Source organism: Notothenia coriiceps, unplaced genomic scaffold (assembly GCF_000735185.1).
Source record: "Notothenia coriiceps isolate Sejong01 unplaced genomic scaffold, NC01 NC01_scaffold00037250, whole genome shotgun sequence".
Taxonomy (NCBI): domain Eukaryota; kingdom Metazoa; phylum Chordata; class Actinopteri; order Perciformes; family Nototheniidae; genus Notothenia; species Notothenia coriiceps.
In genome coordinates, this window is record NW_011369951.1 from 8,577,177 (window position 1) to 8,593,740 (window position 16,564).

Here is a 16,564-nt window from a genome sequence, read left to right on the forward strand (position 1 = left end):
CTGAGTTGATAACCAGCTTCGTAGGACCGCTTAGCGACATTGCGTTTAGGGTTAGTTAAGCCGGGTAAATCAAACATATCCAGGGTCTGTTGAACTGGCTTCGTCGTACAGGGCACTGGAGGCAGTAACGTGTAACTCAGCAGAATCTGAGAAGAGCAGCAACAGCTGCAAAGAGCTGTGCCTTTTACTGGTTACTTCACTGTGTTCCCTTCATTAGAACCGCTGAATAGAGATCGAGGCTGCTACGTTTAACCACACACACCTATACACACATCGAACTACCAGAGTATTCCCCCTCGTTTTATGAAGGAGATCTCCTGTCACCAGCGCGCATGATGTGTGTGTGTGTGTGTGTGTGTGTGTGTGTGTGTGTGTGTGTGTGTGTGTGTGTGTGTGTGTGTGTAAATCTGGTTCTCCATAGTTATATGTGTATTCCCAAGTGAAAGACATTCGTTTAATCTTAATCTCAATGTGCTATAGTCCTGCCGGAGTGCACCGGAACGAACGACACTATCATAAACAAATGCCCACACACACACACACACACACACACACACACACACACACACACACACACACACACACACACACACACACACACACAAAACGAGGCCACGCTTTATTAACTCATGCGCACGCTTTATTAACTTGTGCGCAGGCTTTATTAACTCGTCCGCACGAGTTACTAAAGCGTTCGCACGAGAAGGTATCTCGTGCGAACGAGAAAGTAAAACGTGGCCACGTTTTATTTATTGTTCTCTCTATGAACCTCGGCTCCGTATGTCTTTAACATAATGGCATAGTTTTGAGCACACATGATTTTAATATGTGCAACCGATGTCCATATTTTTTTATTACTTAAGTCCAACAGACTTTTTACAGTGAAGCTTGAATAAAGAAATCCTGTTGCTTTAACAGGTACAAATGAAATATACTGAGCATATTACAAGCCTAAAATGAACACAAAAAAGTCATGTTGGTTTAACATAGGGTAAATGAATATACCCATATTAAAGGAAATATTCAAATGAACATAACAATTTACTGTTTCTTTGACATAAAATAGTTGTGTGTCTTTAACATAATGGAATAGTTTTTAGTACACATGTTTTTAATATGTGCAACCGATGTCCATATTAAAATCATGTGAATCCAACAGCCTTTTTTTTCAGTGTAGTTACTTCACTGTTTTGCAGGTTACTTCATGAACATTCTTGTGATAATAATATCGACGGCCACTTGATGCCAGTGTTTCCTTTCAATAGAAACAAAGTCCCAAAGGCAGTCCGTTTAAGTTTGAAATACTTGAAGTTGATGGCCAGTGTTCAAAGCTTCTACCTCGTCTGTGTTGTTCCTTAACAACAAAGTGTTTGTTCTGTTTGTTTAGTATTCAACTCTAAGAATCTGCACCTTTTTGGTACTGATTTTAATCTAGAACTGTTCACACATCGTACAGCATATTGTTGTGGACACCCTATTTGAAGTAGTAATTTGTATATTTTGTGAAATAGATTTTGAAAACTGACCGATCAAATGGTCAAACATTGTGATTTCCCTTCTACTTTAATGTTCATGTAATTTACAAGTACCCAAGTTCATGGGAAAATGTAGCAACACAACTGGAAGTCCTGCGTAATGCTTCCTGAGAGGAGGATTAATCTTGTCATCTCCCTTACACCATGGAATAGAGTAGTGACGCCTGAAAATGGTAATTTGTTCTCCACGGGGAGTCCAAATGACTCGATTGGGGGGTGGGGGATTAAATGGTCTATTTGGGGGCAGAGAGGGTGGATGCCAGGGGGATTATCCTGTTAATACATATTTGCTTCTGTGTGACGCTTGGCCCCAAGTTTCTATTCTACTCTGAGGATATGATTCGGACATTTGGATTTCTGTTCTTGGCTTTATGGACGGACAACTGCTATGCTTGTGGACCAATGGGGGGGGGGGGNNGGGGGGGTGCTATTGGAGTATGAAGCCCTCTGTATCGCGAATGTCACCGGAGGGGGGGTGTGAACGTTGTGATCAGCTGCTTTAGCGCAGTGCTGTACAGACCGACGTTAACAGCAGCCTTGTCTGTGCACACGGAAACCTACTCTGTCGTCCGGTGATCTAACCGCCTTCTGGAAAAGCTTCACAAGTACGTTGGTACGCAAATGCGCTTTGTGACACAAGTGACGGTAGGCTACGCATTTCAGATTGTTGCCGTACCACTTATGTGCACCCTGGCCCTGACTATATCATGGGGGTGTCAAGTCGTCAAACTCTCATGATTTATGGTAGACTGAAAGGTTGAAAAAACACCAGTTTTTGTTTCAGTCTGCAGCTTTATTTCCGTAACTCACGACTCCATCACATGTATAATTCCCGCGCTTGCGGATATAGTACATCACAGTGTAAGCCTTTGTCAGCATGCAGTTTACTAAAGCGCCAACAGGCGTCACTATATAACAGGCATTAACAGATGCCCATATCTGTAACATCTCCTTTCCTTTAGCTGTAAACAACATCAGCATGTCACTTTAAAGTGCAGGTAAGTGCTACATTGTGTAAAGCTAACACTTTAACATTGTCAACCTCCAAGACATGAAAACAATTACAATACTGTTTAACCATGCAAGTACCGATACAAAACTATATTATTATAGTTTTGTATCGGTACTTGCATGGTTAAACAGTATTGTAATTGTTTTCATGTCTTGGAGGTTGACAATGTTAAAGTGTTAGCTTTACACAATGTAGCNACCAAAAAATCCCGGTTTTTTATGGTTAAAGAACTAAGAAAACCGGGATGTTGATTACTTTGGTTAAGTTTTGTTAGAGTCCCAGAAAACCCAACCAGAGGAAGACCATTCCGCTTATGTGGAGTGAGAAGTTTTTATTTCTTGGGGAACAGGTTGGGTCCCCGTCAGCGCGACTTTGGACTTTTTTGTAAGCTCCGAATCGGGGTGTCACCCGCCGCCGCGGGCCGCCGCGATGTTCACCTTAAAAGAATGACGTCTGGTGAGGGGTGTGCGTTGTGGTTGTGTCACTTTTTTTAGTGGTGCTGTGCAATGTTACTCACGGTGCTATTAACTCGAGGTGGGCGTAATATCCCAATTGACACCCGATGGACACATGATTTAAGGAAATGTTCAAACTTGCCTCTGATCGTAACAACACCGGGCCATTCTTGAAGGCATCTTAAGCCATCGTATGACCGCCGGTGGAGTTTCTCAGGCTCCGGCAGAAACTTTGTCAAAAAATTGCCGAAGGACCTTGCGAAGGTTCATTTTCGTGTTGAATTTGTGTGTCCATTTTGCCCTTCGTAAGGCACTCGTGTCAAATTGTGTCATCTTCGTCTGATTATCGATGCCATCGGGCATTTTTTGCCTCACGAAGACAATACGAAGGAAACAAGAAGCTGCAAGATTGTCTTAGGAAGGCAACGCGACTACGTGAAGCCCTCGCAATGCCGTCGTGTAGCCATCGTATTATAGTACGATGACATCGAGATTGCATTTATTGCACAACAAACCAAACATGTAAACATATTATGTAAATAACCCAATTTGTGTTCTGTGAAACTGAAAAGGATTTGATATTGTTTTTGTTACTTTCGTTGCAGTTGTATGTCTTAAATGTAATTCAGGTTAACTTCCTGTTTTATTTAGATGCTTTTATTTTGAAGGCAAGTTTACGCTGTTGACAGGAAGTTGTTGTTGCTATGGAAACAACATCACGGCGATAAGTAACATCTTCTAATCTACATATAAAAACGGAGAAAGTAAAGAATGATGTGTATCTTTAAATCGTGTGGCCTTCTGTAGGTGTCGTACTTGCTTCGGCTGTTGCTTGGCTGTTGACCAAGTTCAGGGCCATCTTCGTGCGAAATTCATAATTCCATATTCGTGTGTCCATCTGGTGTCAATTTCGGGACAGTGTGACAGGGGCTTAACCACCTGCAAAAACAAGTCATCATTCAACTATTCACAAATATTCATTTAGTGGTCCCTCCTGCTTAGGTAAACTAACATTCACACACATTCACATACAGTTGGCCATGCCATAGGGAGTCATTTGGGATTAACAAATCTTGCCAAAGGACACATCAACATGTTGACTGCAGGGGGTGAGGATCAAACCACCAACCGGTCAATTAGAGGAAGAGCAGCCAACCAATATTGTGATATTTAATTTCCTCATTATCGCCCTGTCTTGTTTTACAGTTTAGTTTTGTATCCCCGTATATGGTACTTATTTCAGTTTGTGTATCCATTGTCTCCTAATCCTCTTCCGTGCTTGCTATGCACCAGAGAGAGGTGTATTTAAAGTGTGGAAACGATTACAAGCCCCCGCTCAATATTCCAGGTAAGAAGAGTGTGATCAAATATACATTTGTTTATGTGAGAGCTCCACTTACATCCAAATACAGCGTTGGTAATCAGCAGCCACACTGTTGAATTTCAGGAATGAGGATGTGGCGAGGGAGACATCCACGGACCCTCGGAGATAACACCATCCAGACTCCAATGTCTCATCTGTCACACGTAGATTGCTATTAAAGCTGTCTGAGAGCATTGCCATCATCTAATTAGAAAAGTGATCTCTCTCCCTGTCTGTCTTGTTGGTTAAATCTCTCTGCCACCTCTCCCGCTCTTTGTTTCCTCTCTGTTTACCTCTCTGTCTCTCTCTCTCACTCCTGCTTACTTCATCGGTCATGCCAATTGATTTATTTGAGAAAAGCCTCTCATGGTTTTCGCCTTGATGTGTCTCGTGTAATTAAAGGCCAAATTGTTTTGATGCCAGTGTAATCACATTAGTGTGTTATTGCGGGAGAGTAAAGATGGGAAGAGAGAAGGGTGAAATTGGACTTTTTTTGCTTCACATCCACAACCTGCTACCACAGTGCAAATGTGTATGTGTGTGTTGTGTGTGTTTGGGTTTGTTATTATGAGCATAGAGCTGCCAGTGGTACTCAAAATCCGGGCCCTTATAGTGTTCCACTAGCCTTTCTGTCAAATGGTGAAGGAGGGCAGCGCTGATAGACACAGCTAGTCAGAGAGAGGTATCTGTGGCAGTGAGAAGATTTGATTTGGTAGTGCTTAATATATACATGTATGTCAATATGAGGGAATACGATTTCATTTGGACTATTCTGAAGTTCTGAATATTAAAAAGATGATAAAGGAGATAAGGATGGTGGTGGTGGTGGTGGTGATGATGATTGTCAAGGATTAGGATGGCAAAATATTTGAGTAGGTAAAGGTTGAGGAAAAAAATAACCTTATTTACCCCAAATATATTGTTTTAGGATTGGCAATAAAGTCAATAAAGATAAAAAAAAATGTGTTAATTATATATAATATAAACATAAAGCCTAATTATAACTTAATTAACAAATAACTTCAAAAAACAGGTTGAGGGATCCATTGACAAGGAGGCAAATGCCTTCCTTTCCACACTGCAGGCATTTATAACCATTTCAGCGAGTCCATAGTTAAATGCAGGGGAGCAAAGACATTGCTCTAAACATGGTTGAAGAAGCCGGCACATTTACTAAAGCTGGTTTGATTCAGCCGCTCAACCCTTTTCCAAGTGGAAAGTGAGCTGCATGACACTGACAACAGTAGGATTTACACTGTTACAAATAACGATTACTTAATTTAACAGTTAGATGTACGTCTTTGTCGTTCTGTGCCCTCACAAAGATGATGATGATGATGATGGTGTGGGTGCTTATAATAATAATAATAATAATAATAATAATACATTACATTTATATAGCGCTTTTCCTGGTGCTCAAAGCGCTTTACAAGCAAGTAAAACAAAATTAAAAAGTGCTAAGCTAGGTGGAATAAGGGCGAGGGGTTAGTGGATTAGGAGTTGAAGGCAAGAGGGGAAAGGTGAGTTTTGAGGGATTGTTTGAATGATGTTGATGTTGGTGATGATGAGGTTGGTGATGATGATGGTGATGATGATGATGAGGCGGCTAGTGGTTATTATGGTACAGGTGATGATGATTTTGGTGGTGGTGGTGATGATGATGATTATGATGATGATAGTGGTTATAATGTCAATGATGATAGTGGATGTGGTGGTGATGATGATGATGGTGGTTAAGATAGTGGTGGTGCGATGATGATGATGATGATGATGATAGTGGTTATAATGTCAATGATGATAGTGGATGTGGTGCTGATGATGATGGTGGTTAAGATAGTGGTGGTGCGATGATGATGATGATGATGATGATGATGATGATGATGATAGTGGTTATAATGTCAATGATGATAGTGGAGGTGGTGGTGAGGATGATGGTGGTTAAGATAGTGGTGGTGTGATGATGATGACCATTTCAATGGTTGTGGTGATGATGGTTATGATGATGGTGGTGTGTAAGGAGGAAGGAACGCAATGAAGGAGGGATGAAGGGATGTGGGTAAAGATGAGTTTGGAAGGGGAATCATGGTCGGATGTGTTGACCCGGTATAAGCAGCTTAGCAGGTGTTAGGATGTGGTTGAGGCGTGAACTAATACACTTAATTTACTGGGCTGATATGCTTTTTCATGTTGACAATAATGAATGAAGACAAGTCATCAGTGTCATTAAGTGTTGTAATTATTTGTTCTATTGCCTTTACTGCTTGGCATTTTCTGTCTTCTCTCTAGTCTCTGCAACTGTATTTGATTCTCGTGCTGAAGTTTATCATGTACTCAATATTTACTTATCTGGAACATTTTAACACTGATTCAAACGTGCAGATAGGCCCTGAGATATTCTAAACCCAATCTGTTGACAGCAGTAGGAGTCAAACCAAACGGCAAGAGTTTACCTTGAGTTCCTTCCATTACTTCCGACATTCAGCAGACATTGACTCTGGTAAATCCCTTCAGTGCTTCGGTCCTTTCTAACTGAGTCTGAGTTACAACATCAGAAAAGGCTTTTTCCTGTCCTCCTCTTCCTCCTCCTCATTCACCTTGTGTGTTTCTCTCTTTTTCTATCGGTCTGCTAAACGTATTTCACTCTGCTCATTACAATGTAGTGAGATGGCTTGCTGCTTCAATCGATCCCCCTGTCCACTCTCATTTACTTCACACCGCATCCTGCTCCTAAAGAGCTTAACTGACTTTGTCCTGCCTGCTCCTCCTCTCTCATGTTTCTTGTTTTTGATTAGCATGATGTGTAAATAAGGCCAAAAGCTCCCATTGGTAAGTGCCAGTCTGTTTATTGACGCATTTGGTAATTTCTCCCATAAATCATCCCAAGGTGACGACAGACTCTTGGGTTTTGTTTCTGGATGTTTAGCATGTGCACTCCTTACACATTTACTATCTTGAAGCTGTATTGTTTATATAACTTTAACATATTTATCTACCATTATATTAGGTTTTTATTACACATGTTGGTAGATCTTGGAGAATCAGTCTTTGTCTTGGGTTCATGGAGGAAAGGATATAAAACAATGCATTTAAGCTGGACTTTTTATGGAAAATCCAATACCTCTAGATAGTTTTGACATGTTTTACATATGTCCCACCATCCTGCTGGTATACCCTTCATGTCTGTGGGTATTGGGAGAGATAGTTTGTTCCTTTATGCTTATGAGGAAACTCATGAAGTTTGTTAGGTCGGATTTTGTCTTGCGAAAATTAATGGCTTTGGAGTTATGATGGAGGAGTGGGGGCACAACAGAAAGCAAACATGACTGTAGAGGTGGCTAGAGAGGCTCAGAATGCACTTCAGTGTGTGGATGCAAATGTTTTCTATAAAACAGATGAAAATAATCAGTCCTAATGATGTTACCGCACCCCGCTGTGCAAACCCTTCTCCAACCAGCATTCAAGTAACACACACACACACACACACACACACACACACACACACACACACACACACACACACACACACACAAACACACTTATTATTCACACAAGAGAAAGTCAACACGACAAACACATTACACATCACACAAACCTAGTATTTGGATTTTAAATCATATCAAAACTGCAATTTTAGTTTTTTCTTAATTTATATCACAACAGTGAGCATATTTTTTTAACTCTACTAATTCATGCTATTTGTATGGCTTGTTTTTATAAAAAATAAAATCAGCTCTAATTATTAGTACAGTATGTTCTGTTGTGTTAGTATTGTCTGTTCTTTTTTTAATAATTTAAGTCTCATTTGTTTATCTTTTAAATTCCTAAACGTCATACTACATTTAATGTTGTGTTTGCCCATCATAACTTGATTCTATAGAAAAACATGCTCCCACTCTGTTTTGAATCATGCTTGTGGATGTAAGCAGATTTCCGGCTTTGATTTGTTGAATAAGTGTGCACGTGGACACACACACACACGAAAACACACCCACACACACACGCACAGCTCCCATGGGCTTTTCCATTGATGGAGTGCATAAATTGGATGCCATTTGTGAAAATGCTGTCATAGTGTGTGTCTGTATGTAAATTACTTCTCACACTCGGGAGTAAATTGAACGTGGGTGCAGAAAAATGGAACAGTGAAAAAAAGAGAGACAGAAAATAAAAGAGCATAAAGCAGGAGCACCCTAATGGAGAGAAACAAACAAATGTGCATCCAGTGTTTCTCATCAACTTTGAGTGACTGAATTTTCTCATTTGTCGCCGGTTTTTATTAGCCGTACAGTCGGCAGTAACAGCATATTTACTAAGCCACAGTGAGGAGCAGCAGCTGTTGTATCCATGCTTACATATTGGACTCTCTGTAGGCTTCGGTCTTTTTTTCAGAAGAGGAATGCATGTGATATTTGTTTACTTCTCTTTTTTATTGCCAGACAAATCAATACGCCCAGACATTGTTAATACAGTTAGAATATCTTGCTTCCTGCTGCTGTGGATGCAGTTTTTTATTTGGCAGCTGGATGGAGTTAAAAGAAGGAAACCAAACCATGGATGATAACACACATGATACGTCTGAAAAACATTTAAGTAAGGGATATGTGCAGCGAGGCGGTCATTAATGAATAAGAACACGATTCAGGTGTTCTTTTTCCCAAATGACTGCCGTGCTGTACATAATCCTGGTTATTACAAAGCCACATTCAAAATTAACCGACAATTTTAATCCCATTAATAATTAATTGATTGACTTAAAGTATAAAAATAGTCCATAGTGCACCAACGGCTCGAACTGTGGCAACAACAACGTAAGTTAAAATGTTTTCCACTAACACATCCTTAAACAATGCCACAGCAGCCAGTGTTTACTTCCTGTCTTCCTTCTTCTGGGGATTTCTCTGACGTCCAACGCTCTGTCTTTTAACTTATTTCCTCCCTTGATCCTTCTTAGCAACGGTAATTATTTTGCTTATCAGCAGTGTGTTATTTAAGCAATAGCTCACGACAGGCCGTGGTGTATGCTCATTATATCACAGCTAAGGGGCGTGGTTCGGCCCGACGCAAAGCGGAGGGTCGACAACCCCCAAGCAGTTTGCTTTTCAGCCCAACTTTATACTGCTTTTCTGAAACGCGGAGGGAGACTGACTTGTTGTGAAAAGTAACTTACAATTCTACCCGTGGTATACGCTCAGTAGCTATATCACGGCTAAGAACCAATCAGATTGCTTGATTTGACTTGTCCGTTTTATATAACGAGTATTAACAACCTCTGAAATTACCAAATGTGCTAATCAAAATCTTGTATCCAACTAAGCCTTGTACTAAACAGTTATTTACTGTATTATAGTCAGGGGTGCACATAAGTGGTACGCATGCGCGGCAACAATCTGAAATGCGTACCGTCACTTGTGTCACAAACCGCATTTGCGTACCGACGTACTTGTGAAGCTTTTCCAGAAGGCGGTTAGATCACCGGACGACAGAGTAGGTTTCCGTGTGCACAGACAGGGCTCCTGTTAACGTCGGTCTGTACAGCAGCACTGCGCTAAAACAGCTGATCACAACGTTCACACGCTCTGTGGTCACGAAGCTCTGCTCTGCACTCCACTTAGCTGATTGATATGAGAAGAACATTTGTAAAAAAAATAAGGGGTTGAGTTTTTAGGATTTTAGTTCACCCATTGTGGTTTGTCTGACCAGTATTGATATCTGGAACATGTTTATGGTGTGCAGTGCAACATCTACTGAGCATTGCTCCAGATGTACATGGAGGATTATATAACCGATAATATCAACGGTCTCCTGAATGTAGATGAAACCTGGATGGATTCACAGGTGTGATCAGCACCTTGTGGGACAGGGCCTGCCCTTGGCATAGGCAGTATAGGCGAATGCAAAAAAAGTATGAAATAAAAAAAAAAATCTTATATCTTAAACTAATAGAACTACGCCTATATTGCGTACAGCGCCAATGAACTATGGCACCCCCCCCCCCTGTTCGTCACTATGGAGGGTGTGGTAGCAGGTATGTAATCATTCAGAAACGTACACTTTTCGAATTAAGGTACAGACATATCGGGACGTCAAGCAACACACTTAGTTACCAAGGAGCTAATGTCTAGTATATGAAAGGTAGTTGAGATAATGTTAGGTGTTGATTTGAAGAAGTTAGACTGACGTTAAAGTCAATACCTGTCTGATTTAGGTTGTGAAAATTCATTTTCTTTCTCTAGGTGTGAAATGACTCGAAGACAATGAGTGTATGAAGAACGAAGCAGCGCGGTGAGAAGAGGGTGTAACAGTGGACTCAAGGCTCCCGGACGCAGTGTCTTGTTTCTGTTGTCTCACCTTCGAGTTTGTGAAGGAGAATGTGCGTTGAGCTGAAAAAGGGCTAACGGTTAGCCTAGTAAAGGCTTCTAAATAACGTTGATTACGTCCAGCTTTATGAGTCGTTTTGCATATGGTTATTGTAGTTTTCAGTACGTCAGTTTTATAAGTGTGCATCAGGACTATGTTTGTGCTAGACATTAGTCTGTACCCTAGGTTAAACGATGCCTAAACGTTCTAAAAAATATGTCGACTCTTGGTATTCGAATTTACATGTGGTTGCGTAAACCCTTCCTCCCGATGTGGTGTCGGATAATTGGGTGGTCCTTGTTTCCCGTTTAATTTGTATTCGATGAAGACAACCTTCAACCATAATTACGACGCGTCCTCGCACCCTGGGATTTCGCTAATTACAAAGAGAGAGAGTCATGAGGACGGGAGGGGGACGTACCACATTTGTTACGTGCGTTAGGGGGACATAGGTTAAAATTTTTGGTCCGTTCAGCTCTCACCGCACTTTTCTCCCTTACCCCCGAGCCCCGCCGGTACCCCTCCTTATAGTGTATCTAGTTCCAGGGTGTACTCGCCCAGGGCTGTGTGTTTGTTTACAGCAGGATAGTACACTTTTAGTTATCATATGCGATCACGCCTCCGTGAAATAAAAAAGGAAACACGTTTGAGACCAACATAACTATGGTGTAGTGACTGGCATTGTTCATGGTGGCGCTTCTCGTAGTGAGATCCGTCGCCGTAACCTCCATTAGTTATACCTCTGTATCCCTCACATCCACAACCTGGCCTCTTCTACTTTTTCCTTATATTTTTTTGTTTGTGTTGTTTTGTTGTGTTTTTGCTTTGGGCCGTTTTGTAAAAACGCGCGTTTAGATGAAGAAAATAAGAGTTACAGTCGGAGTTGTACTTTGATTCATGATTTCTTCTCGTGTAGCTAAGACTTCGCTGTGTATTTCTCTCTCGCGACACGTGGTCATTAAGTGATAATGCTTGGGTATGGTTAAACATATATGTGTTATGTTTATTGGAAAAAAAAGGGCGTAACGCGTGTCCTTTTATCTTGCCAACAACAGTATGTGCAATCTGGCCGGGAGTAGGGGGTCTTAGACATACCATTACTCTATAGTACACGTTTATTACATATTATACATTAAAAAAACCTTTTTTAGATTTCGGTAAGGAGTACACGAGAGAATGAATTGGTCCTCCGGACGCCCGAAATCAAGACATTAAACCATAATAGTTATTGTGAACGAGGGTTAGATACACTTCTTTTCTTCCCTTTGCTTCCACCTCACTAACACACCTAGTACAAAAGCAATTCCAATATCTACTTTAACGTTTACCTTCTTAGAACCACCGTTGATTCAAACAAACATTACACGTTGGACGTCATAATACACCTAGAACGGTACCTTGGTCGTCTGCTTAGTAAAACGCTTCTTTTTTCGTTAATTTTTGGTGACTATCTGGGAAGAATTTCAACCTCCCACCCTTTGGCTTTTTTGAAAATAGACATGTTACCTTTATGGAAGTCAGTTATCGTTCGGTAGTCAGTAAACGTCTGTAGTACGACACCTTTAACCGGCCCCCGGTCTCCCATCCCCGTCGGCAACAAGACGGGAAACGTAGCGAAGGCCCTAGTATGTGTGTTAGAGTACCAATGCACTAGTCGACGGCCTGTCTGTGTGGAGGTGAGGGAGTAGGAGTGAGTCACAACACACAACACACACCAAGCACACCACACACACCCAAACCGCACACACCACCACACCACAACCACACACACCTGGTCACAGGCAACCAGTCACAGCAAATGTGTTAGAGAAATAGTGACGATGTGAAGTATTTTAGTTTGTACTTGTGTCTAGACACGCGTCTGTAAAGACTTTTACGTTACCCTCGGTGAAGTTGGGTTAAATAATACTTAAGTACTTTTTTCCTAGAGGTCTGAAAGAGGTGGGTGTAGGAGTAAAGTTTACATTTGTTTTCGGTTTTGGCACGTCTTTTCTGTCCTACCCACTCTCTCTTTAGCCGGTTCTCTTTCTCCTCCGTTCTTTTTATCCTTTTCCCCTTCCGCCTTCCTCCGCGTGTGACCAAGTATTAAAGGTGTTTCGTACTAGGGATGTCGTGTCCAGTGACGTAAAGTAGTATCTCTCCCCTTTACCTTCGGAAAATGGAGTGTGTCTCGAAGAAGAGCGAAAGGAGTCCGAGTCCGAGTGATTCGAACCAGTTTGGTTTCGAGCACCGCTCTGAGTTTCTTATCTGTGAGTGTTACCTTGATGTATGGTCAATTTAACTTGTTTTTGTCTTGTTTTGTCGATATCTACGGGTAACTCTCAGATCCCCATTTATAGTCCCGCGTCCTTACTCAGATTTTGGACTTTCTTCAAATAGTGAGATCAAGGGACTAAATCAGTGGAACAACAAATTTATTTAATCAATAACCAATCTACGGATTTTATTCTAGCCCAATTTTGTCATTCTCTAAAAGAGCCTAAAAGATGCGGCATTTTATGAGTCTTTTAGACCCTTAAGGACTTTCGGAGATACGCACAAATTTTTGTCGTCAACATTTATACACCGAATTCAGTCGGTAAATGGATGGCAGACCCACGTGGTTCGGGCTGGTTGCCCATAGTATTTTGCAGACTACGCTTTTTTGGACTTTGAGCTTTCGGTTAACCTTTTAGCGTAAGAAAATTTCCAAAGGGACATGCTACGCAATAAGGAAAGAACAGGATTGTTTTTCTTTAGTCGGATGTGGTGAGATATTTAAAAACGAATAATTTCATCTCTTCGATTGGTCAAAATCCGAACTTGACTACCGTTTAGTTTGTTAAGCTGGTTTTGGTTCTTTTCCCTTCCAGTCATTATGTTCTTTATGACTGAAAATGTTCGTAATCGGAGGTTCCCCATAAATCTAAGTTTCCTTTTATGTATAGTCTGTATACTAATTCAACTTGTGTCCGTTTGGGTGTTTTCATAAAGAAACTTACCCATACACCATAAAGAGGAAATCAATGACTTTAACAAGAAAATTAATACAGGTAGAGCTTAGTCACCAGAATCTCTCATTGGACTGTGTTTTATTGAGAAAAAACCCAATGGTTATATATATGTCAGTTAAATATTTACTGTTAGTTGACTTGACCTGAATCAGCGAAAGTTTTGTATATTTGTTTATCTGTACGGGGGCTTCTGTTACACAAGTCTTCAAGATACAGAGGTAAAAGTGAATTTACGTGTGTACTTGTTCTTGTCAAAACTTCTAAAAATTGAACGCGAAACCTCGCGCATCATGACAAATGTGACTCTTATACAACCGCCCCTTTCAAGTAGGAGGGTTAGACAGGTAAGGAGATAAGTCGTGGAGAGGGGAGTAACGGAGGCGACATCGTCAGTGTCCTTGTGTACGGTGTAGACGACGTCGATAACTATGTCTAAACTCGAGATTTATTGGGGTGCAATTATGTACTTAACTTCTTTCTTCTTTCTTCATCTGAAACATCTCCTGTTTGGTAGATTTCCTTGTCTTGCTATGAGGTCAATGAAACTAGTCCACAATTCCTTTTGTGGTGAGTCGCACCTGCATTAGTCGTAATTCAAGAGTGAACAAGACAAACTGTGCTAATCTCGGAAGGAAGTGTCGGCTTCCTTTGGATTTTGGTGTTTTATTTGTAATAGTTGAGAGAAATATAAAGGACCGGTGGGAGGGGGAGGAACGCGAGGGGAACGGTAAAGGGAAGAGGAGAGAGGGACCGAGGAAGGGAATCTCCTACATGGATCGGTGGTGAACTGTCGGTTGTTTGGTCGGCAGTCCCCGTTACAACAGTTCTCGGGCGGTCGGTTGTATCTGTGCCTACCCAACCGTGCACTGCTATCCCGACTCGCTATAATCTTTCGCTATTTTATGCCTCAAGGTCACACCGTCTTCTAGACTCTCTTGTATTTCTCCGCCCAATACATCTTTTAAAGTACGAAGTTGATTTTACTATGTCATACATGTATTACGTAATTTCCAATAGCTTAGCTCTCCAATACCGATGATACCACCTACCCAGTACAAACGATTTCGTCGATTCCAAAATTCATTCTGTAGAATCTTTAAGTTGCGACTGTTGTCTGTAGATATCAGTTGTCATTACTGAGAAAGGGTTCCGATATCCCCCAAAACTACACTCTCGCGTGGTCTAGTCCGGTTCTCTCCTCCAGACCCCTATCCAACTGGTTGTTTAACAGTCTTAACATGATATTTTGTCAGGCGTACACATACACAAAGAGTGTGAAGTACCAATACCAATCCTTCCAACACATTAGTAATTCTTTTACTACCCGGGGTTGGAGTGGTCTGGAATAGAAATGGTTTGCGCATAAGATGGGGTCTGGATTTTGTAACAAAACAACAAATTATGCTCCACTGAACGTCTAAATTAGTACCCAGGGCGGGTCAATTGGTAACTCACTATAACACCTGCTTGAACTAAGTATTTTCTACTTGGAACGGAAGTATAAAGCATATGTCTAACATTGGACCAGTATAAAGTGTAGCAAGGCACTGATCTAAATTAAATTATACCTTCTTCATAAAAAAACGACTGGGAGTTGGTAAAATCCGTTTCGTTTGAATATAACACAAAGTACGTAATGTCTTCTCATTTTAAGTGATGTAACATGGTCTTTTTGTCATCGTACCCGTTAACGATACATAAGTACTTTTACGATTTCAGGTGTTTGTTTTGTTTCCAAGTATGTAGCATTTTTTTCGGAAGTGTTTTACTCATGTTGTGATTGTCTTTAATTTCGCTCGGTGTTTGCATGTAGTGAACGGTCGTACTCACAAACAACACTCATACCTTTGACTCGTCGGCTAATGGTCCGGTGGGTACATTCAGTCGGTGTTTATGCCCTTCACTAGTCGTGTGCTCGAGGTTTGTTGTCTCCGTCTCTCGTTGCTGTCTATCCGCTACAGGGAGTGACACTGGCTCTCCGCCGTCGCCTTCGGTACCCCTTCGATACACTAATCATTCGTCGCATGAACTTTTGAAACCAGGTAATTTGTTTATTGATGTGTACTACACTAAACAATATATGTCTATAAACAGAAGACTCATGTAAAAATGTGCCACATACGCTACGCGTAACGGAGTTCACTCGACTTTCTGACATTAATAACTACGCATTAAGCCTGATGTTGATAGTGTATCTCGTCTGTGTATGATACGGTGTACGTGAAATGTCTTTATTGAATTTCGCAAACCGAAATTGGGAAGGATACAGAAGCGAAAAGGCGGGGGGGGGAATGCACAACCACAAGCGCCAGTTTAAACTGACCAGGACAAATATTGCGACGAATGTAAGTATGGTAAGTGTAGTTTTCTGGTAAGTAGTAGGTGGTATAACAACTAACATTGTAGGGAAAGGTTTTGACATTATCACTGAGTCCTGAATGAACAAAAAACATATGATAACAAAATTTTGACGTCTTTCAAAAAAAACATATAGTATTCTTGTCTGGTAAATGTACATATACGCACACGGCCAACTAGGTACACCGCGCCCGTACCCGGTGTATTCAACCCCCTGTATACTTCTCTTACTGCCTTTTAGTCGAAAATGCCAGAATTTTTACTGCCAACCGTTGTTCAGGCAACCTTATTGTTCTCTCTATGGAGTTGTCTAACTTACCCAGGTCCGTAGTTATGGCTACACCGGAGTTATTTTTGTTAACAAGGTGTTGTCCGGCCCGGCCCGACTGGTTTAAACCGACCGAGAATCCGTTTCTAAATCGACCGCGGGGGGGGCGGGGGGCGGTTTTTTTTACCGTCTGCCCACGTGACTACTGCCGACGTCTGCTAAA